The sequence below is a fragment of the Acartia tonsa genome, chromosome 10 (assembly GCF_053477335.1).
Source record: "Acartia tonsa isolate MP-2025a chromosome 10, ASM5347733v1, whole genome shotgun sequence".
NCBI lineage: Eukaryota > Metazoa > Arthropoda > Copepoda > Calanoida > Acartiidae > Acartia > Acartia tonsa.
The window spans coordinates 39306250-39326268 of NC_137269.1; the positions used below are offsets into that span (position 1 = coordinate 39306250).

The window sequence follows — 20019 nt, forward strand, 5'->3', positions numbered from 1 at the left end:
TTATTTTTTTAATTATCTTTGGATTGGGGGATAATGTTACTCTCTCCAAATGGCCTAAAACCTGTAATGGGTGACATAGTCTTTGAAACCAATCTAAATCAGATATCTTATCGTACATACATACAGACAGATAGACATCCTGTTACTTTAGTAAATACGATTATATTAAAGCATACTTTGTTAAAATAAATTATAGAAATAATAATTATAAATAATTAAGCATGAACAAGTAACACAAAATTATATAATAAATCATAACAAAAGAACATACAAACGAAAAATAGGAATATTTCTTCATTAAAACATTTAGCTAAAAGCTATTCAAAAATCAGAAATGCTGGGACTATCAATAGACGCAACTTATAATCATGTGCTGTTAGGGATTACACAAAAGTTTTGTCATCAAAGGGTTCAGGTTCAGCAAAGTAAGATCTTTAAGTGTACCTATCTTTCAAAGTAAGTAGAGTCTAGGGCTAAATTGAGTAGACTTAGTAAACCAGGTTATTTTCAATAAAATTAAATTCTCTAAAACATTCGTCTCTTTTAGATTTTTAGGATGAAAAAAAATTCAGTTCAAATTTTGTAATTGAACATGATTCATTCCTAAATTGGTTTATCTATATTAGAATAAGTATACCTAATCTTATTTATATTAGAATATTTTTCAGTTTTGGTGCAGCCACATATATTACCATAATCTGACATATTCAACATAAAACAATTAATTAACTTAAGCCATAAAATGGTGGACACAGAAAAATTTACTTACACGTACAGATTGTGTCCATAGGCAACTTTATATAACTTGTGTTTTAGATTCAAAGTAATTTTTACTTTTGGCTTTAAAATAATTTATTAATCAAATAAAATTGTATGAAATCTAGTTAGAATTGTTCATTTTAGTGGCAGAAATAATTGAAGGCAACTTCTTACATTTTATGCGATGGGATAATAGACGATGAATCATTGTACACTAACTGTAGAATAAAATTATTGGAGGAACAGTTTAGACACTATTACTTTATAAAACACAATTAGGGTTCAATATTAAGTACGTAAGTTTCAATCTAAAGTACAGCAGAACGTGTGTATAAACTTTAAAGTAAAGGTAATATAAACTAAAGTTGATTGTCCCCTGTCTTCTTGCAAATAGTATTTTCTATTAAAATGAAAATGTAAGGGGCAAACAAGTTTTCTATAGGTAAAATATCCCTCTTTTCTCTTTCAAATATCATATGACTGATATTTTGATAGGTTTTAAAATTGCAGGCTAAATAGTTCATCTTCTTTGCTTGTATTGAACAACATAACTTTAGGGATCTAAAGGGCTATGACAATGGCTGATAAATTAATGTATTTCCCCAATGATGATACACAAGATTACCCCTTCTGTAGATTTAGATTAGTGGTTGAAATGTTTGAACACTCAACCAATAAAAATTCAACAAAAGTCCGCAAAGTTGTTGAGCCAACGAACAAAATAACGTTAATTCAAAAACTTTGGAGTCTAGTGTAATATAAAAGCCCATTGCCCCCTCCATCCCTGTGTATTATATGTACATTTAGAATAGAATGGAATGCTCAATCGTAAAGGATCAATTAATCAAGAATAATTATTAATAGCCAAGGGCGAACATTTTCAGTAGACAACGTGATATAACGACATGACAATGGATCAAAATTATTGCCTAAAAAGTGTCGACCAATCAGGATTTAATAAAAATACTGCAAAACTTGCAAGAAAAAACGTCAAGTTTTTGTCAGTAAATAATAAAATGTGACATTTTAAATAAATAAAAAATGGAGAAAAAAAATTACAAATAGTATAAGTAACATGATAAGTGATTTAGGGGCTTACAGACATAACATAACTATAGAGATGCTTCGCTGCTAAGTATGTCCTTTGCCTGTCAAAAGAGTAGTTAATTGATTTTTTTTACTAAAATACTAGTTATAAGCTAAAAGAAATTATTACAACTGTATAAAGTTACACAGTTTGGTAAATATTAATTCAAATAATTTTTAATTTGCCTTTTTTTGTTTATAACTATTTTTAGATTTCTTTTAATGTTATAAAGTACTAAAACTGAATTCAAAATTCAATAGTTAATTATGTTAGTACTTTTTTGGATCCACCCAAAACCAATTAGAAAATTGGAATTCCTAAAATTTTAGCGAAATTTACTAACTTTTTAAATTTATTAAACACAAGTGTCTTCATCCCTAGTTCTAAGGGGCTTCATAGTTTTATGGCACCTATCTTATATAGCGATAACGAAAATGTTTTTTTCAGATAACTATCAGATTGACTATCTCTTTTTACTTATTACTTTTAATTTCTAACTCGCAACAAATGAAATAAGACAATATTTACACACAAAAAATTAAATAAAAGTGAAAAAAACTTTTTTGCAAAATATTAAATGAATAGAGTTATAAATTGATGCTATCTTACAATTTAATTATTCAGTTATTTCCGTCATAATTAACAGGGATGAAGAGATGGGACAATCCATATGATAAAGTAAAAGGATGTTTATACCGTAGGATCTCGCTAACCGCTAAACCGATCGGGTTCTCCTTAACAGGGAAGCTTCTCATAGGTCCCGAAAAAAATCTAAACTTTTTTTAAAATCTAAATTCTAAAATGGGTTTTGGGATTCAACCCCACCCTCCTAAAGTGTCCCTAGAGGCCTCTAGGGGTACAGCCGCTAGTGATTAATATTTCACCTATATGTGTATGAACAGAACATAAAAAAATTACCTACCGCTAACCAAAGCTACTATGTCAAATGCGCGACATTAGTTATGGAGTGGAGGGTGCTATGGTACAAAGTTGTGGCTCAACTTTATTATCATCAATATACGTGTATATCTCTGCCTGTGGAAACTGGGAAATATTGAAAAAGGCAGATAAAAATAACCTATATACATATTTCTCTCCCTGGGAGTTACAAAATAAAACTTTCGCTAAAATGAGTCAGAATTATTCAACTGCCAGGGATTTAGGAATTTAAAAAGGATGACAACATCCATAAGTAGCAAAGCACAAAATAAAAACGGATTGACACAAAGTGAATTATCAATCAAATGATCAGTGAAAAGAAGAAATAGAAAGGACATAATAATTAAATCCTTATAATTAAATTAACAGGATTTTTTTTGTCTGTATGTCTGTCTGTCTGTTTGTTTGTACCGAATGATCTCGCTAACCGCTGTACCGATCGGGTTCTCCTTAACAGGTTAGCTTCTCATAGGTCCCAGGAAGGTTTTGGGGAAATTTAATTTTGATACTCTTACTAATAAAAATTTTGAAAATCGGACCATAAACACCAAGCTAAATTAGCGGCTAAAAACTAAAAGGCAGCCATGAATGTTGTAGGATGAAATATGCTTTATAATGTTGGAAATGTTGTCTAGAAAAATCAGATGTATAGCTTTAATAGCGGCCGAGAAAATCATGTTTTCCCCACTTTGTTTCTTACGGACTGACATAAATAGTTATTAATTAGACAAACATCTTTATTACAAAAATACATTTCATAATGCCTTGAAAAAATTAAATCATTTCAAAAATACTGTAAAAATCATGCCTAAAAATAATATTATTGTGTGATATTATGGGACAAATTATGTCAAATCCTTTTTTATATCATCCAAACACACGTTTAGCAAGATTTTCCCAGTCAAAATAACGCAAACAAGGTTATGTATGCCCAAAAATTATAAACTTTTACATACTTTTAACAATAAAACAAGTGGATTAGGTATCTTATTAATTTCTATTAAAAAAATGGATAGTATGTCTGCTACTCTATATATTCTTGTCAATTAATCCAAATAAAAATCATTTGTAAAACAAGTAAGTTTAAGTAAGTAAGCAAACCTGTTTTAACATTACCACCATTACATAAACATTTCAGCTTATTACTGTATTACAGTGAATTGTTATTTCTTATATTTTGCTAATAAATAATTCCTACATACAGACTGAGTGGCTGTGCTACTTGAAACAGTTTGAGAAAGGCAAAAATGTGCAAAGTGTTGTAAAATAAATTTGTATGTCAAAATAATCCTCTGCAAATAGCATAAGTCGAAATATCAGCAGGATTTATACTTTACAATGGGATGGGTTGATAATTGATATTTCAAAATGAGGATAATCCTTATTTATCCAAAAAATAGCTCAAATGGAACATTGTCTTAAAAGTTAAACAAAAAACTTTCGGGGTTTTAAAAAATTCTAGATTTTTTCTAAGCCAACAAAGAGAGAACATGTTTAGGAGACTTTTAAGGCAAGTATAATTTAAAGTACGACAAAACACTATTTTTCGACTATAACATCTATGTTCAAAATAATTGAAAAGCGCCTTCTTCTTCTATGCACCTAGGGCTTTGAAGTAACACACTCTCTCTCTCTCTCTCTCTCTCTCTCTCTCATTCTCTCTCTGAGTAGATTTATAATAAAGAAGAAAACAAATTAAAAACATAGAAATTTGTATACCTAAGTATTTTTTTGCTACATTCAATTGATTTTTTAAAATCAAACCAACATCACAGTAGCTTTTCTCCTATTTCTAGCCCCTGCGGGCCCAATTACCTACCCCTGTGGGACAATCACCTAACCCAATATAACCTAACCTAACCTAAAAGAACCTATAAAAAGCCATTTTAAAAATACGACGAATCGCCTCTTATGGGGTGATGTTACGAAAGGGACTATTCCCAAAATCTCTTTGTCCAAGCTTTCAAAGACAACACGTAGCTAGAGGCTCAGTGGGAATTGGACATAAGAATGTAAACTTTTTAAAAAATTCTCGCATTTGTTGGCTTAAAATCTTTTGCTAGCAGTGTCCGAACGTGTCAACCAATGAATCTTATCTGCAAAAGTGGTAGTTTTGTTTATTATAATCGGGGAATAGGTAATATATGTCCCCTTTCCTTGAAATGAGGAACACAAGAACACTTTTACCTATTCATAATTCTAGAGGGAGCGCTTTTGACAACTATTTTTATCAGTTTCAATACATTTTCCACACCTCTAACTATCAAATACTTATATCATTAATTATAATAGGATAGAAACCTATTTAACCTAGATAGTTTTAAAAATTCTTTGTTATGGATTATTTATTTGGGGGGAGGGTATTTCCTCCTCAAAATTTTTGGGGGGGATAAATACCCCCTCATAAATGGTTGGGTAGGGGTAAATTTGAAATGGGGGGGTGGTAAAATGGAAAAAAATTTGGTGCCCAAATTCTTTTGGGGGGGTAATCACCACTTTACCACCCCCCCCCCCTTGGACGTCTTTGCTCCCCTCCCTTGTTTTAAAATAAATTGAAAATAAGGGATGTGAGGTAGGTTAGGGTTTGAAAAAACTACCCTCTCCCCTAGATAAAAATTAGGTGCATTTTTCTGCTCCCTAGACGCTTTCAGAGAAAGAAAATTAAAATTATACTTTCAGTTTTTCAATCATATAACATTTTTTTTGAAAATTAAAATTGACTTGACACGCCTGTTTAACAATGCATTTAATCTTTATATTCTTGTATTATGCACCAGGGAGTAAGGGAGGGGACAATGGGCAATTAATTCAATTTAAGAGGGTTCGCTGAAAAGCAATGAAAACCAGATTTATCAGGAAAATTTTACCAAAATTGTAAAGGGATCATGGTAACCTAATTTAGAACAAAATTAGTTCTAAGAAAAAAATCATTTACTTGAAAATTAAATTATCAACACATCACAATGTAGTAAACATTCTGTAATTAATCACTAGAAAAATCTTGTTTAGAACTACCTCAACCCTTCTGATATATTTATAACTGACCCCTAAATTCAAGCGGTTCTTAGATTATTTAATACATAAATATCACAGTAGGGTTTCTATACATGAAATGACATTTTCTTGGGAAAAAATATTTGTTAAAACCAGCGATAAATAACGAACTTTTCTGTCTGCATATTCAAAACTAGCTCAGCTAGTTAGCGGGGCATTGATGCGCAAGTCCCCAAAATCAGTAAGAATCTGCTGTATTCGTGCACATTCCCTTTAAGCCAGTCCCCAAAGTCTGAGACTCCTTAAAAATTGAATATTCAATCCATTGTCCCCTCCCTTACTCCCTGATTATGCACACACCCCTCTCCTCTTAGATGACTAGTAATAAAATTCCGTTTCTCCCGGTCATACGCGGTCATAGGTCATATTGGAAGGGTGGCGTAAATTTCCGATCTCAGATTTCCCGATTTGAGAAAAATTTATCTTTATATAACAGCGAATTGAATAATCTTGCAAGCATCGCTTTTATCTTAAAGAGAAAAATAGTAAATCAAATATCGAAAACTGAGATCTGAAATTTGCTTCATCCTTCTAAAATGACATATGACCGCGTATGACCGCGAGAAACGGCATTTTATTACTAGTAATCCACCTCTTATATGACCTTCTTTTTTATTGGGGGGGGGGGGGGGTACAGATAAAATGTAAACTATGTTTGTACAAATTACTTTATTACCTACAAAGAAACTGTAAAAAAGTTATAACTGCTGCTTTTTGTTGTATTTTTTTCTATTTGAACTGTCTTGCTAATTCAAGTTTTCCAGGGAGGGGCGGGATATTGGGCTGTGTATTACACTAGTTCCCAATGTTTTTTAAACGTTGGCTTAATAACTTTGGGAACTTTTGTTTTAGTTTGATTGGTTGGTTCATTAAGTAGAGTGTCCAACGTTTCAACCCCTATTTGTAATCTATAAAAGTCGTAATTTTATATATCCTCATTGGGAATGTGCATCAATTTACCGGCCATTGTCTTAACCCTTTAGACCTCTGAAGTTTTCATATAATTATGGTTTAGGAACGTATTCTTAATCATCTTTTGGTGACGGACGGTCTAGCGGCCGTTAATAGTAGATGTGCTACATTTGTATGCTAAATCATGTATAAAACTTTTTATCAAACCATATTGAAAAGAAGTAAAATGTCAACTCGAAGTGAAAATGTTAAAATGTACTTTCACAGAAAAACTTTTATTTCAGAGTAAAACATATAAAATGCATTTGAAGAAAAAGGTAGTAGAAACAAGGGAAATGTATTGGTAATTGTTATTTTAATCCTGTAATGTTTGTTTTCAAGAAAAATTTTAAAGAAGTACATTTAGAAATTAGATTGTAATATACAGAATTTGAGATAAACAGAAATGTATTACTTAATTTCTTGAAATGGAAACCAATATCGTGTTTGATTGCACGACCATTGAATGTTGGTTTTATGTAGCGCCACTTAAAAAGGATTTCTCATAATTTAATTCTATAAAGTCGACAGAAATAATATCAATGATGTCATTTAGATACTTACTACATCTCGATAATATGGTAACTGTACGAAGTGTCTAAAAAATAAGCCATGTGACGTCATAAAAATGAGGGATTATCCATCTCTATTTTTTAGGGGTTTCCTTTCCCACTTCTGCTCTCATCTCCCTCATTGTTATGACGCTACATGGCTGATTTTGAGACACTTTGTCTAGATGCATAATATGTCATTAGTGATATCTGTTATTAAATTAGTCGACACAAATCGTTCAAAATGGTTATTAACTCAATGATATCAATTCGACATCTAATGATTTAGTGAACATTAGTTAAACACAAATATGACAAAATTAAAGTAGATTCAAATCTCTGAACATTTAATCCTATCCCAGATTGAAACAAGTTAACATATAATTATTTCTAAGGTCATATTAAAACATTAAAATACAGTATATCTTTAGTAGAAAATATAATTTGAGTAGTGTGTATTGTAGAAATAAATATTCCTAGAAACTAGCGCAGAGTAATAAAATTCCGGATATGATTGTAATATTTGTTAGTTAGGTAATGGCTATGCACAGTTCCGTTTAATATTTACATTATTATTTTTAGTTTTTTCATAAAAAATAAAAACAATCTTTTTCGATGTTTTTTCATTTTGTTTATAAGTATACAGGAGGGGCGGCGATGGACGGTAAATAACACTGGTACCCAAACATTTAAAACAGGCTATCTCATTTGTTGGCTGAAAAAACTTTGGGTACTTATATGAAATCCAAACTTTTCAACCAATAATTTTAACTACAGAAGAGGTAATTTTGTATTTTATCACAGTAGATGTACATCAATTTATAGTTCATTGTCTTATCCCTTAAGATCCCTGTTGTTATATAAATATATAAAAACTGATGTAGTGATTTGTGTTTCTTTGACATTACCAAAACAATTAACAATAATATTTTCTTTCTAAATTGACGGTAAATATTGAGAAGAAAAAAAACTAAGATCTCATACATTCAATGGCTAGAACATAGTTTGATTAAATCTTAACGTTTCAAAATTTTGCTTTCTTTAAACAGAAAATTTACTATTGCTGCGCTGAATATGAACCTAATTGCCAATGTTTCAAACAAAAATCCAATGCAAAATTGCCATGGAAAATTTTATTTTTTGATATAATGTCAATAATGTTTTCCTTGTTGCAAATGTTTGTGGATTTTTCTTTCAAAATATTTGTAACTGCTTATTTTTTAAAAATTCTAAATTTCGATCTTCCCTATAACTCACAGATTAAAGTAAAAGATAGAGGGGCCACAATCTTTATGTAACTCGCCACCACTTGGACCAGGTAGTTGTCTAGGTTATACATCTTATACATTTATTACTTACTGGATATCAAAAAATTAGCCAACTATTCTGTGAGTTTGTCTAATTACATATAACTTTTAAAAGTTCAACTAAATCAATCTAATAGCGAATCTCTTCTATATTTAGGTTCGGTCCGTCTGTCCGCCAGTACGTAACGGTTAGCTCTTTTCATTAATTTAGGCATGTTAAAATTGTCCTATCGATTTCAAACTTTGCATGGCGATTTTTGTAATAGTCGGGATCAATTTAGAAGGCATAGCAACTATATAATCGTTACCAGAATGTCCTAACGTCCTTTTTAAACATGTTGATTTTCGAATTTTGAACAACAAATTTTTGTTTAAAATTATCCAATTGGTCTAATTTTGGAATACTGATTCCCAGAACAACAAAGTACAATGTTATAAGCGAAGCATCTCTATAATCAAGTCCTCAAAATGTAAGTATGTATTTTGACAATATCCCGTACTAAAGTAGTTTTTCAACAAATTTACTTACAATTTTTCTACATTTATAATCTGATTATCAGATTCTGACACTCTTCAAGTGTTAATGTTCGTTTGTCCTAACGTTTCAAAGCTTCACTTTTATGGATGTTGTCATCCTTGTTTGAAATGGAAGTAATTCTATGTTGAGCTAGGTAACATATCTAAAGCAAAGTACTTATATTAAATGAAATTATTATTATGATGACAATAATAATAATGAGAATATGTCTCCGCAGACAATACTTGTGCATAATAAGAAAAGGGGAAACATATTCTGATAAACAATTGAAAAAGTCAGGATATTCTTTTTTCTTACCATTAATCATAATAAAGTGCCTATCATAACCTTTTCGTCTCATATATTAAAATGATTATTTCAGTCATAAACCTTTTTTAAACAAAGCTCAAGCATCCTATAAATTCCTCTTACTCCAGAGTACTCTACAGACCTGTGCACGCAGATGATCAGCCATTGTGTCAACTCAATGTATATTTTTTAAATTGTACTTATTGAATATCCTAATTTTTCATAAATAAAATTTAATGTATTTTTTCAATCAAGATCTTCCTTATAAAGATCTTTATTCCCTATAATATTAATGAATACGTTTGTAGAATCTCTCTATTCTTATACTTTTACCCCCTTCCCTTAATTTATAAAAACATTATTACTTGTGGGGTTCTCATAAAATGTTATTTCCAATCGAAGGAAAAAAGACTCCATAATTAGTTTCAAAAAGGTAAAAAAATCATTTTCTGATATCAATTGTCAGAAATTCATCTGATTTTTAACAACTATGGGCTGACAAATTTTTTGGTATTTTTAAAACTTGAGAAGAAAATTGGGGGTAAATTTCATTATGGTGGCTGGGGATTAAGCTATTTTTCTTTTAATTGGTAGGAAACTTACTCTCTCTCACCCTTAGATGTCAAAAACAGTTAATGTTTCAAAAAAAAAGAATATGTTGGTGGTCCACAAACTATTGAAGGTAAATTTCCAACAAGATTGTTGTAGATAATTAAATGAGCATCAAGTGAGTGTTGTATAATTACATAATAATAATAATAATATTGTCGGTAGTACAGCCACTCTATAGCTAGTGTATGTTTGTTCGTTTGTCTGTCCGTCACTTTAAGTGTTGGTTGTTTAAAACATTTGCTTGTAGCTGAAATTCTACATATTCTGCTATTTATAATTTAACATCACACTACAAAATTACATTTAATCCAGTATCAGAAAAAAATTATTGTTACTATATTCTGGTTTAGTGTTACCTTATCATTGCTATACTTCTTAAATAAAAATTACCTTGAAAGATGAATAATTATATTTCATATCATATTTTGCCAGCTGCGCTTCTTATAAGCATAATATAGATATGTTAGATATATAATTGTATAATAAAGACAATCATATTGTTTATTCTTCTTATTACATTATATAAAAAAATATCTTTTCTAAAAAGAAAATGTTTATTTACATTTTACTTAATAAAGTAGTAAGGTTTTTTTATTTGTTTGTTAAGATCTCGCTCACCAATGAACCAAAGAGTTTAGAAAAGGTTCACATAAACACTCAGATAGTTTTAGGCTATTTTTTAAAACATATTGTTTTTATTCTAAAATTTGGAATATTTGAATTGTACTTTTCAATGTAATGTAATATGGTAATTAATATTAAAAGTGTACCAAACTGCAAGTAAAAAACTCATTTTTATCGCCAATGAAATAACCCCCCAATCCCCCCCCCCATACCTTTCTCTTGTTTTTCTTGTCGAAGAAAAACCTTATTTTAATAATAATAATATTAAAGAATAATTTCTGCCAAGAGTAACTGGACTAAATGATGTAATTTTTATCATTTTAAAAAGCTTCACTACAGTAAACGTCCTTGTGAATAGTTTAGGGGGAGGGGGGTATCCACTGCCTAAAAAAGATATATTTCGTGCAAAGTTAACTAATGTAAAAACAACATTTTATCCAATATGATTAAATATTGCGGACCAGTCAGAGAGAAAAGGGACACTAGATTATTCTACAACCCTTTCTTCTTTCAAATTGACATGATCTACCAAAGACAGTATTTTGCATATAATAATCAAGGAAAATATTTCATGGTATTGGCCATTGTCATATCCTCGTATCCCTGAGGCTAGCAGAATATTAAATCCAAAAGGTGAATAGATATTTTCAATATGTGCATAACGTAAAATGGACTAGGGTATCGATAATCTTAAGATATGAAAAGACAAACAAAAACAAAGCCAAATGGTAGTCTACAGACAGACAGTAAACAGAAAAATTAAAATATAACATATATAACAGAAAACGGTAAATTTATATATATGTGGACATTATGACAGGGTAAATATTGTCGTCAATTTAGGTTGCTAACATAGAATTGACTTATTGATCAGTTCGTTCAGGGGAGGGGATGTAGTAAAGTGGGTGAATTGTGAATTGTTATTTTTAGTCAGTATCACTTTATTAGAGAAAAAGTCAATCTTGTGTAACATCAAAGTGATAATAAATCCATTAAAGGCAAGTTGAGAAATTAGGAAAACGAATTGACATATGAATAAATAACAAAAAAACACAAGAAATATTTGAACAATGATAATACTTCATATATTAAAATATCAATAAATTGAAGTTGCTCATTTTTGTAAGTCTAAATATTTTGTCTATTATATTTCAAGTTTATGATGCTACACAAGCATAACTACAGCAAAACGATACGGATAAAAGTTTTACAGTTCAATAAATATCAATTTACAAACATAGGCTAGTCAGAGTAGTGAAGAATATGAACTTTCAATATAATTAAATTTTGCCCTAGTAAATTTCATGTTATTGGAGCTTTTATAGACAAAGCTGCTTTATAAATATGTTAATATTTCAAATGTTTCTTTTCTTTCAGGGAAAAGGAAATGTGATTCTAACCAATAAATCTAAGTGAAAAATTCCCAACAACCCACTTCCCCCCCCCCCTTCTTACCCACTTCTCTTCAGTTACACAAAAACAAGTTTTACGCCATCAAAGTATTAAATTTTTGGCAACTAAAAATGGAATAAATTGACTGAATAGCTGCCCCTGCTTATCTTTGAATAGCTATTTATTTTATAGTATCAATGTGGTTGGTCAAAATTTCTTATATTTCTTTTTAAAAGCGAAGCTTTTCTATAATTAGGGTCGGTCCGTCCGTCACGGATAGCTTTTTTCGTTAATTTAGGCATGTTAGAATTGTCCTATTTATTTCAAACTTTGCATGGTCATTCCTGTAGTAGTTAGGTACGATTTAGAAAGCGTAGCAACTCTACAATCATTACCAGAATGTCCGTACGTCCATTTTAAACATGTTGATTTTTTTACTTTTTTAACAACAAAGTACAACATTATAAGCGAAGCAAATCTATAATCAAGTCCTAAAAATGTAAGTATGTTCATAAACATTATTCTGTATCAAGCATTTTTTCAACAATTTCAATTGCAATTTTGCTTCGACTCTTTTACATTTATATTCTGATTATTCAGTTCTGACACTATACAAGTGTTAATGTCCGTTTGTCCTACCGTTTCAGTGCTTCGCTTTTATGGATGTTTTCATTCTTGTTTTCTCATTGGCTAGGTAATTGTTAAATCAAATTCAGAGGTTAGTCAGAGTTTCAATAATTCTAGATTTTATTTAAATAGCAGAAAATTATAAGATTATATTGTCATAAAGGTAAATCATAATTATGCTTGGTATTATAAGATTAAGGACACAAAAACATAATTTTTCAATAATTTTTTGAAAGCTGTTGGTTATTAATAAAGAGAAAACAAAAAAATACATATTCTATTTCTTTTGAGGTAAATTTCAAAACTTTCTTTTTCCACTTTTGAAGTTTATTTTAAAATTTCTATATAATTTAGTGTAGCTTATGAAACTGTGGTGATACCATACTGAAAATTTTTTACCATAATAAACATGGGAAAATCGGAGTATTAGTCTGATCAGTAAACAAAGTTTTAAAATATCGATTTTTATTCGTTGGCTCAACAACTTTGAGAACTATTATTAAATTTTGATGAAGTTGAGTGTCCAAACGATTCAACCACTACAAAATATATAGGAGGGGCAATTTTTTTATAATCATTGGGAATGTAAATCAATTTATCGGCCATTGTCTTATTTATTTAGATCCCTCATTTGATCTTTGGGACTTTCACAGACTTGACTATGATAAAGAAATGAGAATTTTGAAAAGAAAGTTTTATGTAAAACTGGTGCTAGACTAATTCACAAACACAAAGAAATACAATTGTCTTAGATTGGAATATTTATATTTTAATTTTATGTACTATTTATCCGAACAAGGATGACAACATCCATAAAAGCGAAGCACTGAAACGGTAGGACAAACGGACATTAACACTTGTATAGTGTTAGAACTGAATAATCAAAATATAAATATATAAGCAAAAGTCGAAGCAAAATTATAAGTAAATTTGTTGAAAAACTGCTAGATACAGGATAATGTTTATGAACATACTTACATTTTTAGGACTTGATTATAGAGATGCTTCGCTTATAATATTGTACTTTGTTTTCCTAGGAATCAGTATTCAAAAAATCAGATCAATCGGATAATCTTATCTGATACAAATTTTGTTGTTAAAAAAGTTTAAAATCAACATGTTTAAAGTGGGCGGACATTCTAGTAACGATTATAGAGTTGCTACGCTTTCTAAATCGTACCTAACTACAACAGAAATCACCATGTAAAGTTTGAAACGATAGGACAATTCTAACATGCCTAAATTAACGAAAAAAGTTATTCGTTACAGACGGACGGACGGACGTACCGACCCTAATTATAGAAAAGCTTCGCTTTCAAAAATATTTCTTTAATTTTGCTAGTAACCTCCATGATTTTTATCTAACTAGTGGCTACGACTCTATATGTAAGTTTCTATATTTTTTCATAATATAGTCACTTTAAGGAATTAGGATGAAGTTCTTCTAAATTTTATGTTGAAAATGCGTTCTAATGTAAATCATGAGGGTTGTGAAATGGTCAAAATTTTATCCTTATTAAAGTAACAGGATATGTATCTAGCTGTGTGTAGCAAAGGGTCTTGTCAACTACTAAACCAATATGGTTATCCCTTACAGTGAAGCTTCGGGGGGGGGGGGGGGGGGCGGCAGCTTTACATCTCAAAGAAAATCTCCCCTAGAAAAAGTTCCCTGAAATACTTTTTTTTAAATAAACTTGGTGGGTCGACTTCAAGTACCCATATAGGCCTCTAGGGCGTATGTCAATATACCAGTTACCAGAAAAAATTGAAAGTTGAAACTTGAATTGTTGAATTAATGATAAAATTTTGCAAACAAACTTGTCAACTCTCAAAACTTCCACAATGTGCTGAGGAATTCCCTGTTAACGTTAGATATTTTATATTGACATTCTGTTACAATTAATAACGCTATGTATGGTTTTAGTTAAACAATAAACATGTTTTATTGAAAATAAAAGCATGTTTTTTAAAAGTAGTAGAATCGGGACATTTGGGCATTTGCCACCCTCCCACTCCGTAGCGTTTAAAAGTTCCCTCCTCCCCTGTTAACTTTAAAAATCTGGAAAATATCAACGACTATTTTTTTGTTGATACAGTAACAACACAAAATTTAACAGGATTAACAAATAGTTTTATAGAAAACTAAAATCAAAATCAAAATATAAAGTCTACTGATATTGAAAACAAATCAAAATTGTTTGATGCAAAGCTACTTAACAAGTTCGTCGGTCGCAGTGTCCAATTTTGTTGAAGTACAAAAAAAATCAATACCCTTGGCTATGTCACTTATATAAGCCTCCAGCAAATAGTTTGTACAAAGTGGATGTAGGATATACGTTGATTTTATGACAAGGGAAAAATTATAGTCAAATTAGGTTTACTATTTCCCCTGTCATTTATTGGTAAGTTCGTTTATCCAGTAGGAGGTGAGAGGTGGTACATGAAAATCTGGTGCAAAATCCAAGTAATGATAAATCATATTTGTACAATATATTATTTTTCCATTGAGCTATCCCTGTATCCCGTAATTGGAGGATAATCCACTTGGTTAAAAGTCAAACAGATTTATTTAGCCAATAATCCTTTGATTTAAATAACATTATAATTAAAATAAAGTAAGTAATTGAACAAAACAAGTGTCATGCTGACTTGTAAGGGCCATAAAATCTTCATAAACAAATCGGGTATAGTCCCTTTCGTGGCAACGCTCCTTAAGGGGCGATTCGTCGTATTTTTAAAATGGCTTTTTATAGTTTATTTTAGGTTAGATTAGGTTATATTGGGTTAGGTGATTGCCCCGCAGGGTTAGAGCCCCCCACAGGGACTAGAAATAGGAGAAAATCTACTGTAAAATTACGAAGAATCGCCCTTTAAGGAGCGTTGCCACAAAGGGACTGTAACCAAAAAATTTACCATACTTTTTTACTGTTGATAATGAAAAACACAAATCAAACCTATTTATTTGGGCATTAAAACCTAAGCAAAGTTATAAAATCCAAAATGTAAGAACCCCCCCCCCCCCTCTGGATAACGGGAATAAACTTTCACGAATGTATGTTTTCTAATCTTGGTATTCGAAAATTACTTGAAAGAATATCTAAATTATTTTTTTAAATATGTGTGCTATTTATTTACATTCAACAACAATATACATATTATTACATGGATGTTGCACCGGATTTTCATGTACTCTGATAAAGTGATGCTCGCAGCTTTGGTGTTTCCCTTTCCCACCTACTGAAAGAATAAATGAGGTCCATATTAGCAAACTAAATTGACAGCAAATTTTCCCCTGTTAATTATATAACCACGTATGCTGTATAATTATACTATAACCATTTCAACAACAAATCATACAGTAATATGAATTCCATTAAAATGACTCTGTTTTGTCCCATGCAAAATCTAATGGATGCAAGGAAAGGACAATGGGAGATTTCAAATTTCAATTTCAAACCTATTATACTGCTTTTAAAAAATTTTGTTGCCTATATGTATTATGTATAGGCAAGAATTAAGTAATGTGTTGATTTGAAAGCAATTTTTCCCTTCTTTCCTGACAAAAAGGTCTAAGAAGTTTGAAGAGATTTTTATGCAAATATGGTATTTCTATTTTCTTTTATATACATTAAACAGTTTAGAATAAACTATAATGTTTCAGAAATGGGATGGATATTTTTTATTTTCTGTACAAAGTTTTTTTTCAATTTTTTTATATGTTTAATAAGGACAAAACTATATACTTTGATTAGATTTTCTAATAATAATAAAATCTTTAACCCCCGACCCCCATTTTGTTCAAAGACTGAGTTTTGCAATTTAAGATTTGAAATAAACCCCGAACCACTTCATTATGCAATCTACATTTTCCTGGATATTTTGTCTACGGTAGTCCATAAGTGTACAGCTTTACAGTACATTGTTTCTATTTGTTAAAGCAACACGTATGATAAAAGAAAAAGATTCTTTTTAAAGTAAAATGCTTATATTTCAATCAAAATCTATATTTTTGTATTTTTTACCGATCCACTTCATTATGCAAATCAAAAGAAAATCAATGAGAAAACGTTTGTTTTGCCCTTTTCTCCACTTTAAAAAAATAATTCTGATAAAATAACAATTTTTTAAGGGATTTATGCATTAATTATAATGAAAAACAGTTTAAGGTAGATTTTATTGATTTTTTAAATAAGAAATAATTGAAAAAAAGAAATTCTATCCCTATCACTTTAGAGGACAGCTGCCGACCCACAGTCTTATGGATGAAGCTAAATACATGTAAAAAATAAAAATTTGCCTGAAAAGTATACAAAAATGTTTTTTGATGTGTTAAAAATAATCCATTTTAAAATCTTGATTTTGAGGATGATGGCCTTTAAGATGCTCTTACTGGTGTTGATGGTGAGCTAAATGTTATCAAAGTGCATGCCCTTGAAGAAAACTTATATATTGAACTATGAACAAAATTTTGGAGTCATAGCAGCCTCCAGCCAAGCAATATTAAAAAAGAAAAAAATTGCAATTTTAATTACTAAAATTCATAAGGTAAATAATTTAGTTTTTAGATAATGGTTATATTTCATGTCGAGAGGCTCCACTGGAGGCTGCCATGACTACAAAAAATGGTACATAGGTTAATAGACAAGTTGTTGTAATGGTCATGTACTTAGATAACATTTAGCTCACCTTCACCACCAGTAAGAGCATCTTAAAGGCCATCATCCTCAAAATCAAGATTTTAAAATGGATTTTTTTAACACATCAAAAAACTTTTTTGTATACTTTTCAGGGTAATTTTTATCTTTAACATGTATTTAGCTATATCCATAAGACTGGGGGTCAGCAGCTGTCCTCTAAAGTGATAAGGATAGAATTTCTTTTTTTCAATTATTTCTTATTTAGAAAAATCATTAAAATCTACCTGAAACTGTTTTTCATTATAATTAATGCATAAATCCCTTAAAAAATTGTTATTTTATCAGAATTATTTTTTTAAAGTGGAGAAAAGGGCAAAACAAACGTTTTCTCATTGATTTTCTTTTGATTTGCATAATGAAGTGGATCGGTAAAAAATAAAAAAATATAGATTTTGATTGAAATATAAGAATTTTACTTTAAAAAGAATCTTTTTCTTTTATCATACGTGTTGCTTTAACAAATAGAAACAATGTACTGTAAAGCTGTACACTTATGGACTACCATAGACAAAATATCCAGAAAAATGTAGATTGCATAATGAAGTGGTTCGGGGTTTATTAATTTATCGTCTATTATCCTATCTTTGTATTCCCATATATAATAATTTGTATTTTGTTATTAAAACTATTACCAAGAATACAGAGATAAGACAATAAACAATTAATCGTTACAATTCTTATTTGTAAAATTATGCTTATGTATATTGGAAAGAAATAAATCAAACCATCATTGTCCTACCCCTCACTGCCTAATTCCCCAATGTTTGAGAAAAGTAATCCTTTGATACGGTATATATGTCCGTATCAGCAATGGATATAGGATATACGTGGATATATTAACAGGAGAAAATTTGTCTTCATTTTAGCTTGCTAATATTGGTCATTTCGGTCATCCAGTAGGAGGGGGCCGGGGGATGGGGAACAGAGGGTGGATTGGGCATCATATTATTAGAGTACATGAAAACCTAATGCAACATCCAATTAATATTATATCGATTGCATCATCAGATATTATCCTTTTGTTGGCATATGATGTATGGTATTGACCAAGGGCGTATTTAACATATTAGTTTTGGGGGCCTTACATTAGAGTGTTTCCATCCATCGTTCTGTACTTAATGATGATTCCTGCATTAAAAGGTATATTCTTAAAATGCATTTCTATTTCCAATTTAAATATGTTGATTTGCAAGCTTATTTGGTGGATGAACCTTCAATTTAATATAAGCTAATTTTGCCCTGGAAATCTGGGGAGGGGAGCTAATCCTCCAAAATATGACTACATTTTATGTTAACAAATAGAATGGAAGATTTTTTTCAATATACTCTTTTTGTATTCATGTTAAAAGAAGTCAAAAAAAAGTCAATAATCGATAATAAGCTCTTTATGTATGCTTTGGTTAAAAAAGTTCATCGTTTCTTTACCGAATCGAACGATATTAATTGATATATATATATAAAAAGAGTAAAAATTATTAGCAGCTAATAGCACTTCAGAATTAGCAAGACAGTCTATGTTGCTTAAATGTGCCTGATATAATGAAAAAAATTACATAAATAAAAATAAATAAGATACCTATCTATGCCCTGGTATTGAAGTAGCTTTGCTACTTGGAAAAGACTTAAGAACACCTTATTATACAGGGATCTAAAGGGATAAGACGTTTAAACGTTTGGACACTCAACTTAATGACCAAACCAATCGAAATTTAATTAAAATCCCCAAAGTTGTTAAGTCAAAGATTAAGGAAACGTTATTGTAAAACTTTGGGGATTTTTGTAATAAACAGCCCAATGTCCTCTCCCCTCCCTGCTCATTATGGCTCTATTTATGACAGTTTGACCTAAGCAAAGCCTTTGATTTTGTACAATAATCAGACTTCTATCATTTTCTGTTACATAAAAACATGTTCTTAACCGTGAAGAAATAAAATTTCAGGTTTTATAAATGTTGCACACAGCAACATAGATAAGGACCATTCGGGTACCAATAAAAAGCTTCACAGAAAAGAAAAACTTAATAGTTATTGTAGCTAGCGAAAAAAAATATACTTACCCTCAATTCTGTTATGAATACGATCACCAAATCACTTATTTTCTATGTTATTACTGAATTTTAACACTGATAAAAATCCTTTCATTTTTCACCATTTTTCTTGAATAACACAAATCACTTTTTTCACATGTTAATTCTTGTTTTTTACTTTTCTTTCTTCGACATATTATTATTTTTGTCTGAAAATATCATCAAAAAAATCATTAAATATTTGTGTAATGATTCTAAATTATGAAGAAAACAAGGATGACAACACAAAAGCGAAATAAAATCTTGGATTGACATATATTTCGAGCGCAGCAACTCTAAAACTTATCATATGCGTGTGTGGCAATTATTTTACTTAACTAAAAAAATTTGGTCATAGCTAAAAACTTTGTGTAACTTGTTCAACAGAGTTGAATTTAGGTTGTCGTTCTTTTTTAGTGGCGAAACTACTCTGCAATTTATTTTGTCTGTTCGTCAGCCAGTCTGTAAGGATCTGAGGAAAATGTCATTTTCTAGGCTGCTCTCTAACAAGCTTTGACCGTCTGACCA

The 20019-nt window shown here is 30.3% G+C and overlaps 1 protein-coding gene across 1 annotated transcript in view; it reads right to left on the minus strand.

Moving 5' to 3' along the window:
* LOC145330806 (uncharacterized) overlaps window positions 1–19657 on the minus strand; it is a 163653-nt gene extending 143996 nt beyond the window's left edge. Inside the window, exon 1 of the mRNA XM_080175472.1 lies at window positions 19483–19657. The gene's annotated coding sequence lies outside the window, so the exon portion shown is untranslated. The remainder of the gene's footprint in view (window positions 1–19482) is intronic.
* Between the last annotated feature and the right edge of the window lie 362 nt (window positions 19658–20019).